At 36.3% G+C, this 17,168-nt stretch overlaps 1 protein-coding gene across 6 annotated transcripts in view; it reads right to left on the bottom strand.

The window, feature by feature from the left end:
• INVS (inversin) overlaps positions 1-17,168 on the bottom strand; it is a 157,482-nt gene that overhangs the window by 120,708 nt on the left and 19,606 nt on the right. The window lies entirely within an intron of this gene.

Raw genomic sequence — 17,168 nt, 5'->3', positions numbered from 1 at the left:
GGAAGCCAGGCAAGGCTTTACTGAAACAGTAACTTTTAAGTAAGAACTGATGAAAGTGAGGGAGTTTGGGGTCCCTGGTTGGCTCAGTCGATAAAGCATGCAACTCTTGATCTCGGGGTCGTGAGTTTGAGCCCCATATTGGGTGTACAGCTCACCAAAAGGAAAAAAAAAAGTGAGGGAGTTCAACACAGAGGTATCTATTGGAACAGCATTCCTAGCAAAGAGAAAAGCAAATGCAAAAAAACCTCGAGGCAAAAGCATTCTTTTCCTTTTAAAGGAATGGTGGCACTGAGGCCAGAGTGGGTTTATGCAGAAAACACAAGGGTAAGATTAAAAATAAGGTCATCTAGGTAACTGGAGATTTAAAACATATAGGGCTTTATAAGTCATAGAAAGTTCTTGGGCTTTTACTCTGAGATTAAAAAAAAAACCCTTGGAGAGTCTGGAGTAGAGACTGACGTGATTTGACTTGAGTTTAAAAGGCTCATTCTGGCTAATGTCACAAGCACAGACTGCAGGGGGCAAGAGTAGAAGCCAGAAGGCCAGTTAGGAGGTCACTACAATAATCCAAACAAGGCTCCTACTAATCCAATCCAAGATGCTGGTTGTTATGACCAGGGTAGTAGCAAAGCAGGTGTTCAGAAATGAGTGGCTTCTGAATAAATTTTAGCATGTAGAGTTGACAAAATTTGCTGATGGACATCAGTCTCACACAAGACAACAGACCTTTGCATAAGAAAGGGGCGCCCAATACATGTTAGTTAAATTGCATTCTCTACCTGGCAGCTCAATTAAAAATGCTATGTGTTTGAAGCAAGGGAACTGTATCAAGTCAAAATTTTAAAAACCAATTTAAGCAAGACTTTGGAGTCAGACAGATATATGTATTGCCTTCTTACTCTGCCACTTAATGAAAAATTACTCAAGCTCTTTTAGTCTTGGTTTCTTCATCTATATTATATTATGTGATATTCTACTATTCTCAGCTGGGTGAGAAAAAGAATTAGGGATGTAAGATAGAAGAGGTAAAGTTAAAAACAACAACATCTTAGTCCTGGATTAGAATAGGAAGTGACAAAATGACCAAAAAAAAAAAAAAGTTCCAAGGAGTAACCACAGTAAAGACTTAGAAACAATCACCAGCCCTGTAAAAGTGAGCAGCCCTAGACTCTGGATTGTGGTCTCCAAATACTTTTTCCTGCTTTCAAGAACCATAGGTACTAGGAGCAATGGCGGATTCCAGGTCTGGAGTAAAAAATACAGAAATTATGAAACTAATATAACACTGTATATGACCTATACTGGAATTTAAAAGCTTAATGAAAATACAGAGATGAACCTGGAATATTTGGTCATAGCAGTTAGCAAAGAAGCTATCAAAAAATAGGATCATGTCAAAAGGATCCAGGAACCAACTTGAAGGACTTCTCATAACCAAAGATGGAGTATTGTGAATATCAATTAGGGATAATAATGTCAATGAACTGATATAACAACTATGTTAAAATGATACCCAAAGTATCCTATGCCTTGTTCATGATGATACTACAAAGGAAAAAAGGAAAAACTAATTGGTCATCATGAGAGGACATATTTCCTTACTTTGAAAACTGATAAATAAAGAGAAAGAATCAAGGATTAGTTCTTCCTTTTCTGTATCAGTGAGTAATCAAATAAGGGGAAGTTTCCTTTTGATGAATTATTCCAGCAAACAGCTGTAGAAGGGATGGCAGAATTAGAATATCACCATTTTGCAACTCCTGAAAACACACTGGCTTTAGGCACTGAACAGCAAAAACTCTGAACATCAAAACAATGGAGACAATGGAACATTATGTGTCTATTGATCAGCAATGTAGCAAAACAATGAAGCAGTTTAGCCAAAAAAAATTGAAGGGGAATCAGATCAAGCCTATAGATGCAATAACTAATTTCCAGGAAGTATGGAAGACAGGAACAAGTTAACTATACCTACAGAGAGAATCAACGTGATCTAGACGAGACCATTAGTTTGGACTAAGACATCGAGTTACTGAAGGAGTTAAGCCCCAGTTACAAAAAACTGTAAGAAAAAAAGAAAGAGAGATAGAGGAGGAATCTACAGATTTAAAAAGACTTAAAAGACATAAACCAATGTCAGTTTATAACTCTTATTTGGATCCTGATTCCCAATTCAAACAAATGTAAAAAACCAAACAAAACGTTTATGAGATAATTTATAATTTGAACATGGGTGGGCTATTTTATGATACTATGATATTAAATAATTCTTGTTAAATTTTTAGTATTACAATGACCATATTTTAAAAGAGTCATTTTCTTTTACTTTTATCTACTAATTTCTTTTAAAAGATTTTATTTTTAAGTAGTCTCCACACCCAACGTGGGACTTGAACTTACAAACCAGAAATCAAGAGCTGCGTGCTGGGACGCCTGGGTGGCTCAGTTGATTAATTGTCTGCCTTTGACTCAGGTCATGATCCCCAGGGTCCTGGGATCAAGTCCGCCTTGGGCTCCTTGTTCAGTGGGAGCCTGCTTCTCCCTCTGCCTGCTGCTGCCCCTGCTTGTGCTCTCTCTCTGACAAATTAATAAATAAAATCTTAAAAAAAAAAAGTTACATGCTTTATTGACTGAGCCAGCCAGGTGTTCCAAGAGTCATTTTTCTTTTTTTAGAAATAAATTTTGGTGTAATGGTATGACATCTGGGATTTCCTTCAACGTGGGAAGGAGAAAAGTTTCCTCTAATAAAACATTAAAAAAGATATGAGGCTTAAAAAAACCTACTGTCAAACTCATTGGCTCCTCCTCCTTTCATAACTATAATCCCACAGTAATTCAAAATACATTTGAACCTGGACCCCTTCTTACCACCTCCACCACTACCACTCTGGTCCAAGCCAACATCATCTCTCAGCTTCCTAATTAGTCTCCCTCCTTCTGCCTTCATCCTTTTGACAGGCTACCAGTTAAATGAGCGTTTCCAAATATAAGCTAGATCATATTTTCTGTGCTTAAACCCTTCAATAACCTTCTCCTTTCGTGCACGGTAAGAGCCGAATTCTTCAATATCCTGTAGGTCCTATAGGATCTCTGACCTCATGCTCACCCCAGAGTTACAGGGCTCTTTCTGCTATTTCTTGTAATACCATGCATGCTCCCATTCCAGGGTCTCTGCACTTGGCATTCTCTCCCCCTGTGAGGTTTGTTCTCTCATTGCCTTTAGGTCATTTAAATGTTAAATGTTCACTTAATGTTCCTTCCTTAAGTGAGATTTATCTGATCACTCTATGTATAATATGCAACCCCTCAGCTCCCTATCTCTTTCACCTGCCTTATTTTTTCCATAGCAAGTACCCTCACCTGACATAATACTATACATATTTTATAATCTTTTTCATCTGTTGGTTTGTTTTGTACCAACAAAATGTAAGATCCTTGAAGGCAGGGATTTTCTGTTTCATTTTGTTCATTGTTATATCCCAAACACACAGAACAATACCTTATGATCAGCAGATACTCAATAAAGAAATATCTGTTGATTAAATGCATTTTTTTACTTTCAACCAGTACTCTTTACAACTACACTTCTCAATTAAGCTTGCCAGGTGAAGGTTAGGGTAACATGCTATGTGGTGCCCATGTTTGTTAAAGACAAAGCTAAGTGATTTGACCATTCCCTTATTTGGGAGCATTCAGAAGGAGATGCCCATATATGCTAAAAATAGGAAGGACCCCAAGGTGGGGTAAGTATTAGGCCACCCCCATTGTAAACAGAACTAGTATATCTGGCTTTTGTAGCCTGAGCTAAAGGGCGGTGCCCCAGGAGGTAGCCTACAGTCGTTGTTGGAGATAGTAGTTAGGTCCACAAAGCTCTGTAACGGGCCAAAGGACACTGTGGCCAACACTACAGAGTGCCTGCCTCACATCTATGCCCATCTACTTCTGGGCTAACAGAACCTTGATTTTTGTTGATCTTCCTTTAAGTAGTTGTGTCCTTCAGAGAAGGCTGGGTCCTTACCAAATCCAGTGGTGGACTGATTGGTATGAATAATCATGGTGGTTCATTTTTGTCAAGAAAGTGGATTAGGACTAGGAGTCAAAGCGATGGAAGAAAAGTCTGCCATAGGGCTTCTGGGAAGGATTCTCTTGTTCAAAAGGTAAACAAGAGGGGCACCTGGGTGGCTCAGTCGGTTCAGCATGTGACTTTGGCTCAAGACACACTCCAAGTCTAGTCTGTCCACTGTCAACTGCATTACAAGTTCCACTTCTGATAGACCGTGCACAAGATTCTACACTTTTCACTCCAGGAGGTCATTTAAAAATATTATATGAAAATATTTTTCATTACTTTTTATCGCTGCACAGCACTACATCGTGAGGACATACTCTTTTTATTCAACCCGTCCTCTAACAGGACATTACCCTTCATGCTTTCTCTATTACAAATAATGCTGCAATTAAATAGCCTTGTGCATACATCACTTCTTATTTTTACCATCGTATGCTTCTAGAAGTGGAAATGCTGGGTCAAAGGTAAATGCATACTCTAGTTACTTTTGCTGGCTATTGTTGAGTTTCCCTTCATAGGGGTCATACTATTTTTCATTCCCTTCAGCAATAGTTTTGCCATCAGAGCACTCTCAAACTTTTTGACTTTCGCCAACCTGGCACATGAAAAACATCTCACTGCAATTTTAACTTGCATTTCTCTTACGATGAACAACATTGAGCACATTTCCACACATTTAAGGGCCACTCGCATTCCCTTTCTTGTGAACTATCTATTCATATCTCTGGCTCATTTTTTATAGAATCATTGGTCTTTTTCTTCTCCGTGTTATGTCTTAGGGGTATCAACTCTCTGTTAGTGACATAACTAGCAAATATTGTTTTCCAGTTTGTCTTTCTTCTTTTTCTTTTCTTATGATGTTTGCTACAGGGAAAAGGTTTTCTTATTTCTCTGTAGCCATATTTATTAATCCTTTCCTATTGCTTCTACATTTTGATTTATAGACAGGAGGTTTTCCCTGCTCTTAGATTATGTATTGTAAACCTTCATGGTATATTTAATGCTTTGTAATATGTATACACATTACCATTCAATTAAATAACAACGTAAAGCATGCACCTGGTTGTGCATGTACACATATACACAAACTCGCATAGATTGTATGAGTTCACAATCTGCACATTTAAATGACCAGTTACATACATGGTTAGAAATTTAGAGCCATTACTTCAAATTCATATTTAAGCTCAAATTCCTAACAAACAGTTTGCAAAGAATCAGTTTGATGAATGACAAAGAGACCAGAAGGATTTGAATAAAAAATTTAAAATGATATAAACCATGTCTTCTGAAATCTAAAATTTTTTGAGATAAACAGAGTATACTCAATAAATTTCTTGAAAATCAGTAGTTTTGTTGGTGAAATATTAACTTTATGATGATTCAGAATCTGAAAGACTTTAAATATTTAGGCAAAAGTTGATTTTGATATTTTAAGATAGTGCAACATGATACAGATTAAATACTAAAAATGTATTTGGTGAACGAGTGAATGAATTACTCATCAGAATTGGAATGGTGAACAAGTGGACTCTGATAGAGTAAATAAAATTTTTCAAGGGACCTAATTACCACTGATGACACAGTTCAGATAAGTATAAGGAAAGAATACAACAATCTTTTAAATTGGTGAAGTTAATTTTAGTGGTAGTATTTCAATGATTAAGCTTTTCTGCAGGCAGGATCTATTTTGATATCAAAGATTAGGATGAGACATCTGGTGACTCATATGGGGATGAGATGACAACTATACTTAATGACAGACTCAAGAACCAAGAGGATCTTGAAAGGTTGTATGATGAACCCAATTCCATTCACCAAGTATTAATTGAGTATTTGTTAAGTACTAAGCACTGGAAATAAAAAATATGACTATAACACTCTTGTTGATATTAAGACATTCATTGTTTGTGGGGAAATAAAATGTATAAACAAATAAATATCTTTCAGTGGGATAGGTGATGTAACAGTGGTTCAGTATACAAGGTACTGGAGGAACAAGGAAAGGAATGGTAAACTCTACCTAAGTAAGTCTGCAAAGTTCAAATAAATGAGTAAATATGGATAGAGTAAGATGCTACATTTGGGTCCAAAACCACAACAATATGAGTATAGGATCAGTTTAAGCAATAGCAAGTATAAAGCAAAATTAGAAGTTTTTTTTTTTTTTTTAAGATTTTATATATTTATTTATTTGAGAGAAAGAGAGTGAGCAAGCTAGAGACAGAATACAAGGGTGGGGGGAGAGGCAAAGGGAGAGGGAGAAGCAGACCCCTGCTGAACAGGGAGCCTGATATGGGGCTTGAGCCCAGGACTCCAGGATCATGGCCTAAGCCAAAGGCAGATGCTTAACCAACTGAGTCACCCAGGCACCCCCAAATTAGAAGTTTTATTTGAAAAATCTTCAGTAGGAATCAACTGCATTTGGTTGCCAAAATGATAATGAGGAAAATCATGGCATACTCTGTACTCATCAGACTGGCACTGTATTCTATTCTAGGTGAGGGATTTAGGCAACTGTATGCATATAGGGAGAAAGGGATCAGGATGGGAAGGAGACTTGAGAGCATATGTGAAGAAGGAATAAAGACATAGATAATAATAACCCTGCAGAAAAATTTTTTCACTGGGCTAGGATGATTATTTTATTAATGTATATGTCAGATCATGTCACTCCTTTCCCCAAAACCCTCCAATGCCTCCTCATTTCATTCAGAGTAAAAACATTCCTGACAATGGCCAAAAGGCCCTATAGGATCTGGCTACCATTTCTGCCATACCCTCATTACCTACTGCTTCCCCTGGCTCACTCATTAGAACAATGCTAGCCCTACCCGCATTGTTATTCCTCAAACATTCCAGGCATGCTGCCATTTTGAGGCCTTTGTTCTAGCTGTTTCTTCTGCCAGGAACAAAAGAAAGTTCTCTCAGCCATTCACATGGCTAACTTCCTCACCTCCTTCAAGTCTTGTTTCAAATACCACTATCTTAATGAAAATTATTTTGATTACCTTATTTAAATTTACACCCTGCTCTCTCCAGTCACCTCCTCCCTGGCTTTCTGGATCCCCCTGACTTTGGCATTTTGGTTATATTTCTGTTATATCAGTAAATGATTATTTGGGCTTTGTAAAAGCTTAACAGTCAAAGGAGGTATAAAGAGCCCTATGATTGGTCATAGGGAAAATGCTGTGCCCAGGGGCTGACAATATTCATACCCTGTAGGAATAATAGACCCCCTGATTCCCTCTAATTCTCTTTTGAACAGTGAAATATAAGTAGGTAAAAAACAATAAGAGAAAATTATATGAACAAATACAATCCTATGGCCTAAGAAGGCAATTATCAAATTAATGCTCAAATTTCCTTTGGAATTGATGTTATACACAAAATTAATTCTTAAAAGTTTAAATGAAAAGTAAATGGATCTAAAGTTCCTTTTTATCAGTTGTAAAAATATTCGCTGGCCCTGTGCCCAGAGTTTAAAAGAAATCAGCATGAGTCTAATGAAAAACAAGCTGTAGGTCTCAGGGAAATTCAATATATACTCTTTCTTTTCCTTTTAGTTTTTGATTGGTTTCCATGGGAATCTAGGCTTGTGGGGATCTCTAATCTATTCATAGAAAGCAGATGCTTGTATTTTCATGACTTAGTAAAACTGGGGGTCAGCAAAGAGATAAAGATGATTAGAAAATGACCATGGTTATAGGAAACAGGAACATGTTCAAAACAAAATTTTAGTGAGCCACATGGATTTTAAAATACAATCTGCAAGGCTGTGTTTGAGAGGTGTCCTAACACTAAGGGAAAAGACTGCACTTAGAAGTGGAAGCTCTGGGGGCGCCTGAGGGGCCTCTGTCAGTTAAGCGTCCAACTCCTGATTTCAGCTCAGGTCATGATCTCAGGCTCATGAGATCGAGTCCCACGTTAGGTTCCACGCTGGGTGTAGAGCCTGTTTAGGATTCTCTCTCTCCCTCTCCTTTCCCACTCCCCCATCCCTCTCTTTAAAAAAAAAAAAAAAAAAAAAAGAGAGAAAGAAGTGGAAGCTCTGAGTTAAATTCTGAATCTAGCCCATGAGAAGGAAACCCTCAGGTACTCCTTTGGGGGTTTGACTGGGAAACTGGATTCGGGAATGACTCTGGGTCAGATGAATGAGAAGACTTAGAAAGTAAGCCTCCGAAAACTACGTAAGTTTTCTTTCAGTGCAGCATTATTAGGAGCACTGAGCTGGGAATCAGGAAAACAAGGTAATTCCTGACTCTGTAAGTATCAAAGTGACCTGGAAGAATTCAGTCAAGCTATAGCTCAGTTTACTTACACAGAATAGGTTATATTTAACTGTTCTGACTGCTATAAAGCTGCTATGGAACTAAATGAATGTGATTAGAAAAATTCAAAACAGTGATTTCAATCAAGATTTGTTGACATGTTCCTCCTTGTCACTACAAATTTCATCCATGCAAGCAGACATACATTAACTATTGTCAAAGTATTAAAGGACAGATAGGTTTTGATTTCAATTCTCTGATTTCTTTAAAAGCAGACCAACTCTGGATTTGGTTGGAACGCTCTTGAATATATAATCCTAAATATCTGAAACCAGTTTCTAGGGACATCTGGGTGGCTCAGTCGGTTTAGTGTCTGACTTGATCTCAGGTCAGGTCTTGATCTTAGGGTCATGAGTTTAAGCCCCGAGTTGGCCTCCATGCTGGGCACGGAGCCTATTTAAAAAAAGGAAGGAAGGAAGGAAGGAAGGAAGGAAGGAAGGAAGGAAGGAAGGAAGGAAGGAAGGAAGTTTCTAACTGGAAAACCAGAGGTCAGGTTTAGAGATAATTTCTAAAATTCAGAGGACAAACTTGAAACTTATTTGGAAACCTAAGAAGTTGGAATATACTGAAGCAAAGATTCCTTAGCCCGGGACTTTCTGCCTGCCTGGAAAAGGCAGCCTAGCTAGGGTTGAATTCAAATGGGGCAAACTGTAAGAGTTGTCTACCACCACCCATCTCAGTTCAGAGATTTCTTGAGAGATCGTTAACATTCCAGAACATAAGGGTTTCATACACTCAGACTTTCCTACATTTCTAAGTCATGCGGGCATCACAGATGTCTTTTGGTGCCTTCTTGTAGGAGCATACCAATGGCCAAAACCTCATTCGTTTACTCTTCAGATATCCACTGGCTACACAGTTTGTGGTAGAGTGGGCACTCATTAAATTATTTTAAAATGAACTAATGAGTGAATACAGCCACAGAGAAGCCTAGAAGTACCTACTAACCACCTCCAGGTGATTTTGATGCATGCTCAAGTTTATAGGGCTTTCCTAGAGCTCCTGAAGCTAACACTGGGGAAATGTGGCCAAAGTGCTTCAAAACCTATGTGAGGAACTATTCTTTCTTTTTTTTTTTTTAAAGATTTTATTTATTTATGTGACAGAGAGACAGCCAGTGAGAGAGGGAACACAGCAGGGGAGTGGGAGAGGAAGAAGCAGACTCCCAGCGGAGGAGCCCAATGTGGGACTCGAACTCAGAACACTGGGATCACGCCCTGAGCCGAAGGCAGACGCTTAACCGCTGTGCCACCCAGGCGCCCCGTGAGGAACTATTTTTGATTCTGTTCTTCCTCATCCTACCTACAAATACTACACATCAAGTCCTGGAATTTTACCATTTTTTAAAAATAATTTCTAAATTGAGGCATGATATATTTCTTTATATAATAAAGCAGATAAATCTTAAGTATACAGACTGATAACTTTTTATGTAATCAACATTCAGATCAAGCTATAGATCATTTCCAGCACCCCTGAAATCTTCCTTTATGCCCCTTTTTAGTTAATATCTATATTGGGTAACCAAGAATCTGATTTGAATCACCATATAATTTTGCCTGTTCTTAAAATTTGTATAAATACCTGACTTCTTTTTTTTTTAATAGCTGATTTCTTTCACTCAACATGATGTCTACGAAATTTATTCATGTAGTGCAATGTATCAGTAGTTCATTATTTTTTATTGTGTAGTATTTCATTGTAGGAATACATCATAGTTTATTTACCCATTCGCCTATTAATACACATTTGAGTGGTTTGTGCTACTAAGAATATTTGCTATTATAAATAAAGCTATCATGTACATTCTCATACATGCCTTTTGGTAGAATGAGGCACTTATTTCTCTTAGGTATTACTGGGATTGGAGTGTGAATGGCAGTGATTCTGCGTGTTTGTGTGTGTGTTCAGCTTTGTTAAGAGTCAAACTGCATTCTAGAGTAGATTAATCAATTTGTATTCTCACTAAAAATGTTCCATTTGTTCCATATCCTCACCATCAATTGGTATTATCAGACTTTTTCATTTTAGACATTCAGATGGTTGTGTAGTATCTCAATGTGGCTTTAATTTGCATTTATCTAATTAGTAATGAGGTTGAACACCTTTTCATGTGTCTTTTGAGCATCTGTATATAATCTTTTGTGAACAGAGCTACACGTTTCAACATATACCTCAAAATCAAGAAATCTCAAAAATATAACATTAAGCTAAAAAACAAGTTGGGGAATGACACAAAGTATAATACCATTTATATAAAGATTTTAAAAATGTGAAATAATATTGTTTATAGTTATATCCATATAAAGTAAAGGTAGAAAAATATGCATGGGAATTGAAACCACCAAAATTAAGATAGACTGAGAAGGCAGAAAAAGGGGAATGGGATTTGGGAGGAAAAATGGAAAACTTCAAGTGCATCTATACTGTTTTATTTCATTAAAGAAAATCTAGAAGAAAAATTAAAAAATATTCAGTTTTATCTCTTCTGGGTATTACATACCTGAGTATTTTTAAAGATATTCTCTATTCTTATCTATAAGTTTAAAATAATTTAAGTATCGGGGTGCATGTATCCCTTTGAATTAATATTTTGTATTCTTTGGGTAAATATCTAGTAGTGCAATTGCTGGATCATAGGGTAGCTCTATTTTTAACTTTTTGAGGAACCTCCGTACTGTTTTCCGCAGTGGCTGCACAAGTTTGCATTCCCACCAACAGTGCACAAGGGTTCCCCTTTCTCTACACCTGTTATTTCTTGTGCTGTTGATTTTAGCCATTCTCACAAGTGTGAGGTGATATCTCATTGTAGTTTTGATTTGCATTTCCCTAATTATGAGTGATGCTGAGCATCTTTTCATATGTCTGTTGGAACGCCAATGTTTATAGCAGCATTATCTACAATAGCCAAACTATGGAAACAGCCCAAACGTCCAATGACTGATGAATGGATAAAGAAGATGTGGGGTATATATATATCTATATATTCACACACACACACACGAATATTACTCAGCCCTAAAAAAGAATGAAATCTTGCCATTTGCAACAACATGGATGGAGCTAGAGAGTATAATGCTAAGTGAAACAAGTCAGAGAAAGACAAATACTATATGATTTCACTCATGGAATTTAACAAACAAAACAAGCAAAAGGGGAGAAAGAGACAGAGAGAGGCAAACCAAGAAACAGGCTCTTAATAACTATAGAGAATAAACTGATGGTCACAGAGGGGAGGTGGGTGGGGGGATGGGTGAAATAGGTGATGGGTATTAAGGAGAGCACTTGTGATGAGCACCAGGTGTTGTATGTAAGTGTTGAATCACTATACTGAACACCTGAAACTAATATTACACTGTATGTTAACTATTCTGGAATTTAAGTAAAAACTTAAAAAAATAATCAATTTAAAAAATAAGACAAAAAACATTCAGGTTTATGCAAAGGCAAAAAGAATGATGAATAATTTACTAAGAAAAGAGAACTGAAAGGAGAATTGGCTCAATTTCTTCATCCAATAACAAATTGGACTAGACTATCCTGAAGGGCCTTTTTGTATGTGACAACTACTGATTCCTAAAGAGTAGTTTGAAGTTTATACCTATATTGCAGTATGATGAATAGCAATAATATTGACAACCTACCGTCTTAGGGGGCATATTTCTCTACCAAGCAAAATGCTTTATATCTAAGGAAACTTCATTCCTAAAAAGCAGACAGGGAGAAGTGTATTATCCCATTTTATAGATGAAGAAACTGAGGCACATGAGAGTGATATTTGATGGGAAATTAAGCTCACAGAGTCTTGTAAAATACTGCTAACAAAATTATAAGGGGGTGGGGTGGATAATGAAAACGGATAAATATAACAACTAATTTACACTTCAACAATTTTGAAGATTGTACCATTCATAATAAATCTATCTGATGTTCGAATTTATTGATTGACTCATTCCTTCATTCATGTATTCGTTAAGCAAACATGAACTGAGTCTTTTTTTAAATGGCAGGAGTTGTGCTAGGACTGGAACTAGTCAGATTGGAACTAATAAACCAAATAAGACATAGCCTCTGCCTTCAAATAGCATTAGTCTGGTGGAATATAGATTAATGGTGGTAGGGAGGGAGTTACATATAAGCATGTATATGTATGTGTATGTGCATATACACACAGGAATATAGAGTTCCAGGGGACTGGGAGGTGGATTGTTTGGTGTTTTGTGTGTAAGTATGAGTGTGTACAAAATAAGGGAATCCAATATCCTAATATTGTCACCTGGTATTAAAGTTTTCCCAAAAACTTTCAGAGGTATTCTACTCTTCTTCTTTAATTTTTATAAGTCATTAACATGGAAAGTGTTGAAAATAATTAATATTCAGTTTTCATAGATGAATTGAGAATTCTGTGGTGAATTGAAAAAAAAAAAAAAGCCACACAACACAACCACAGTCTGAAGCTTCTTTAGTTTTTGTGTTTAACGTGATCTAATTTTTCAAAGTGGGGGTAATCTTAATCTTCTTGGAGCCAAATTAATAACCTCCTGGAAGATTAAAAATGCATAACTATTAACATTTAGTAAGATTGCTAAGACTTTTTATCCTTATTAACAAATAAATGTATCTGTGGAAGTCGGAGAAATAGGAGATTCCCTGGAGGAAAACATTTCTAACAATTAGATAACTTTTGTGAGAAACCCAGAAAAGGTATGACTGATCGCTTTCTTGGATTAAACTGAGGGAACAAATGAAAAACAAATTAGGTACAGATGTTCAGTATATTGAGATTAATTTTATTCTTGTGGGTACCATTTTCTTAGCTGCTTGGACTAATAGCAATTTGTTTCCAGAGTAGTGAATATGTGTCAAAATAACTAAGCCAATCAGCATGGCTCAATAAGTTTTTCAGATATATGTATTTGGAAACTGGATAAATGTTTCTAATAAACAAAATGTCTAGCATTTGTATTAATAATGACTTTCTGTATAAGACCCAAAATGTATTCATTCATTCAACCAAGACATGTCAGACACCATGTTAGATTCTAGGGGATTCAAAAATAAATAAAACAAAGTTCCTGCCTGGAGATCCAGTTTAGTGGGAAAGAGACAAGTAAGCAATAATTACAATACAAGGTAATGGGCCTCTAATGGAGACATGAACAAAATGCTATGGGAACAAGAGTTCTTCCAACTAATAAACCTAATGAAAGATAACATAATTAGTTCACTATCATAAAAAAGCAAAAACATAATAAATAACATATGGGAATGGCTGATCTTCAGGGCAGTAGTAATAAATGACTATTTACGTGGCATGGTGGTTGATATTTTATATAACACTTAGCTATATAAGGGAGACAGGCCAGCTTTCATTATCACTTGATATCTTTATCTATGATCTTTGTACGCAACTTAAGAGCAGGAATCATGTCTTTCATCTTTGTATTCCAAGGCCCTAGCACAGCACCTGTTACATAGTAACAGTATGAACATATGTTGAATGAATGCATTCATGCCCATACATATGAATATTGATGATTACACAAATAGCACACTTCTGAGTTCACAGCTAACAGAATTAAGTGGGATAGACAATACTTGAAAAGAATATTTGATATGTGATATATCGGAGAGGTTCACTAAACAAAGACAAATGGAAATTTAATAGGGATCAGCATGCAGAGTACTTTTTTAGAGCAGACATATGTGATTCATTTTTTAATATTTCCTCTAAGTGTATAATCATGACTACATAGTAGACATTTGGCAACTACTTAATGAATGCACTGTTCTACCTCTACAATATATCTCTTGGATCGAACTCCTCCTCTCTATTGGCCTGAACTGTAGTAGCTTTCTAAGTAACTCCTCTCTCTTCCTCTTCTCAAAGAGCTTTAGTTGCCATATTCGTCCCCAGAAAGTACTTTGATGGTGTAACTTTTATTTTCAAATTTCCTAAGTAGTTCCCTTGTATTAGGACACTTTATTTAAAAACCATTATTAAAAACAAAACAAAACAAAAAACCATAGGAGGTACATAGTATAAAAGCCTGGTACTGGCACAGAGCACACACTAAAATGGCTAAAAATTAATGAGCTAGGTTGACCTGGGAAAATTAGTTATTCAAAAGATTTAAAATGAGAATGGACCCCTACACAAAAATCAACTTGTTATGTATTAAAGACTTACATTGGAAGGAAACTATAGGACAATTTTAAAACAATCTCTGCTGAGCTGTTTGGGCTCCCAGCTGTTGTTTACTGCTGGGTTTCTCTGAGCCTCGCCCAGCACAGGCAGAGTTGAGGAATCTGCTAAGGATTTTCAAGGAATTTGTACCCAGATTTTTGGGTTCCTTCTCTGCAGTTCCCTTCTCTCCAGGATTTTGTCCTTCCATGTTCTAGTCGCTGCTAACGCCAGACTCTACCTGCAGTTTCTCAGCCTACTAAGACTATTGCTTCCTGCTGGGGTTGTATTCTTATGCATTCCAGTTTGAAGATGCCTTAAAGGATACAGCCGGATAAATGTGGTGCTCATTTCCTGAGCTTCTCTTCTCTGAATGATTGTACTTTCTTAGATCCAGCTTATGCTGATTATTCTCAATGCCTTCAAACAATGTATATATATTTTGTTCAGTCTTTATAAATGTTCTTGGTGGGTGGGTTATTCTAAAATAAGTGGTCATGGCCAGAATTGATGCCTAGTCATGAAAGTCTTTTGTTGATTGCTCATTTTTTTCTTTTCTTTTCTTTTCTTTTCTTTTCTTTTCTTTTTTTCCTTTCTTTTCTTTTCTTTTCTTTTTTCCTTTCTTTTCTTTTCTTTTTTCTGTTCTTTTCTTTTTTCTTTTCTTTTCTTTTTTCTTTTCTTTTCGAAGAGAGCTAGCAAGCGAGCACAGGCAAGTGCCGGGGTTGGGGGAGGAACAGAGGGAGAGAGAGAAGCCCAAGTGGACTCCATGCCCAATGTGGAATCTGTTGCTGGGCTAGATCCCACAACCCGGATATCATGACCTGAGCCAAATTAAGAGTCCTACGCTCAACTGACTGAGCCACCCAGATTCCTCTCTCCTTTTTATCTTTAACCACTCAATCGTTATTTTACATTGTGTTTCTAATGATGCCAATATCAAAGGTTTCTGCATTTCTGCTGACAGATTCGTGGTAGATTGCTTCCTCAAATATTTGGGGATGTTTCCACTGTGAGATCTTGTTTGGTCTATATAATATAGGGGAATCCTGGAAGTTTAGGGTGAAGATGCTTTCTCTAAAGAGAATTTGTATTTGTGTCTGCTCAGAGGTAGGGTGTGCTACAGACCGGGGACACAGCTCCAACTATTCTCTGAGAATTATTTCTAGACTCTTCACAGTCTTATTCCTGCTGGATCTATACTATCTCTGATTTTTATAATAATGGTGCTTTTTACATAAAGCACAAAATCAAACACAATACCCAATTTTGATCTGGACAGAGTAGAGTACTAAAGATTTATTACTACCCTTGTTCTGGAAATTTTACTAGTGCTAGTATAGCCTAAGGATACATTACCTCTTTTGGCAAATATGCAAAAACAAACCACAACACAGACAAAGGGGGAAATGTGTAATCATCAGATAGTCAAAAGACCATGAAACATGTTATTTGTGAAATCAGTTATGTAAATTGTGACATGTAAATCATAGTTCTATTTATTCTTTGATACTGTAGAGAATCACAATTTAAAAAAATAAAGGAGAAAAAAAAAGCAAAAGAAAACAATGCATGGCATCTGTGGAGAGACTTATAAGTTACCCCTTCTCTCACCTTTCTGGTCACATTATACCTCTCCAGAGATGAGGTCCCGAAGGCTCATCAACTCAAATCCCCAGTTTTTTCACATGACCCACTTGATGTGAAGTTAGGTTCCTCCAACCTACATTTTTGAAGTTGGGCTTTAAAACCAAATGAACCACAATGAAAAATCTAAAGTGTATCAAATTCATAATACTGGGACTATTGCCAATCTGAAATGTTTACTTTTTGATGATAACAAGTTAAACGGAGTTGCACTTCCTGAGTGAATAATTTTAACAGCTGACAGGCCTAGGTGAAAGGTTATAAATACCTAGGCAGTAGTTAAAACCGAAATTGAAAATGAGGGAGATTTTTTAAAAATTACTATAATGAAAAGCAAATTCAAGAGCAATAACTTTGGGAATAACCTGACAGACCTAACTGATCACAGCATGTAACTAGCATATTCAGTAGTATATCTTAATGTCAGTCTCTTTTTATGTATTCAACTAATTGAAAAAGGTATTTTTCTAACCCTTCAATTAATCAGCTATATCTGGTTCACATTTTTTAATGGGAAATAACTCTAATAGTTTCTGCTGGATCTAACTAATTTTTATTGCTTTTTATTCCAAAAATATATGTCTAAAATAATAAAAAGGAAAATATCAGGCACTGGAAATATATTTTATACACCATAATTTTATGGAGGGAAAAATCATTTTCAGATAAGTCTTTCAATAAATTTAGAAGCTTCTCATTTTAATTTTTTGATCTTAAAAATCTCAGCTCTTAACAATGCCTTTAAAAATCCTAAAATCCTGTTTACTGGCAATATAGTTTTAGATTTTTAAAAAGTTGAAATACATTAAGAAAATAAATTTCTTTTATGCTTCTTAATGTCCATGCTTTAAGAGAGACTGCAAGTTTTTGTTGTAAAGTAATTAATACTTGTCAGAGGAAAATTTTTAAACAGGAAAAAGTACCAAAATTCATACATATTACC

Source organism: Ailuropoda melanoleuca, chromosome 7 (assembly GCF_002007445.2).
Source record: "Ailuropoda melanoleuca isolate Jingjing chromosome 7, ASM200744v2, whole genome shotgun sequence".
Lineage (NCBI taxonomy): Eukaryota > Metazoa > Chordata > Mammalia > Carnivora > Ursidae > Ailuropoda > Ailuropoda melanoleuca.
Note: the sequence above shows the minus strand (reverse complement) of the source record. Positions and strands in the feature narration are given on the sequence as shown.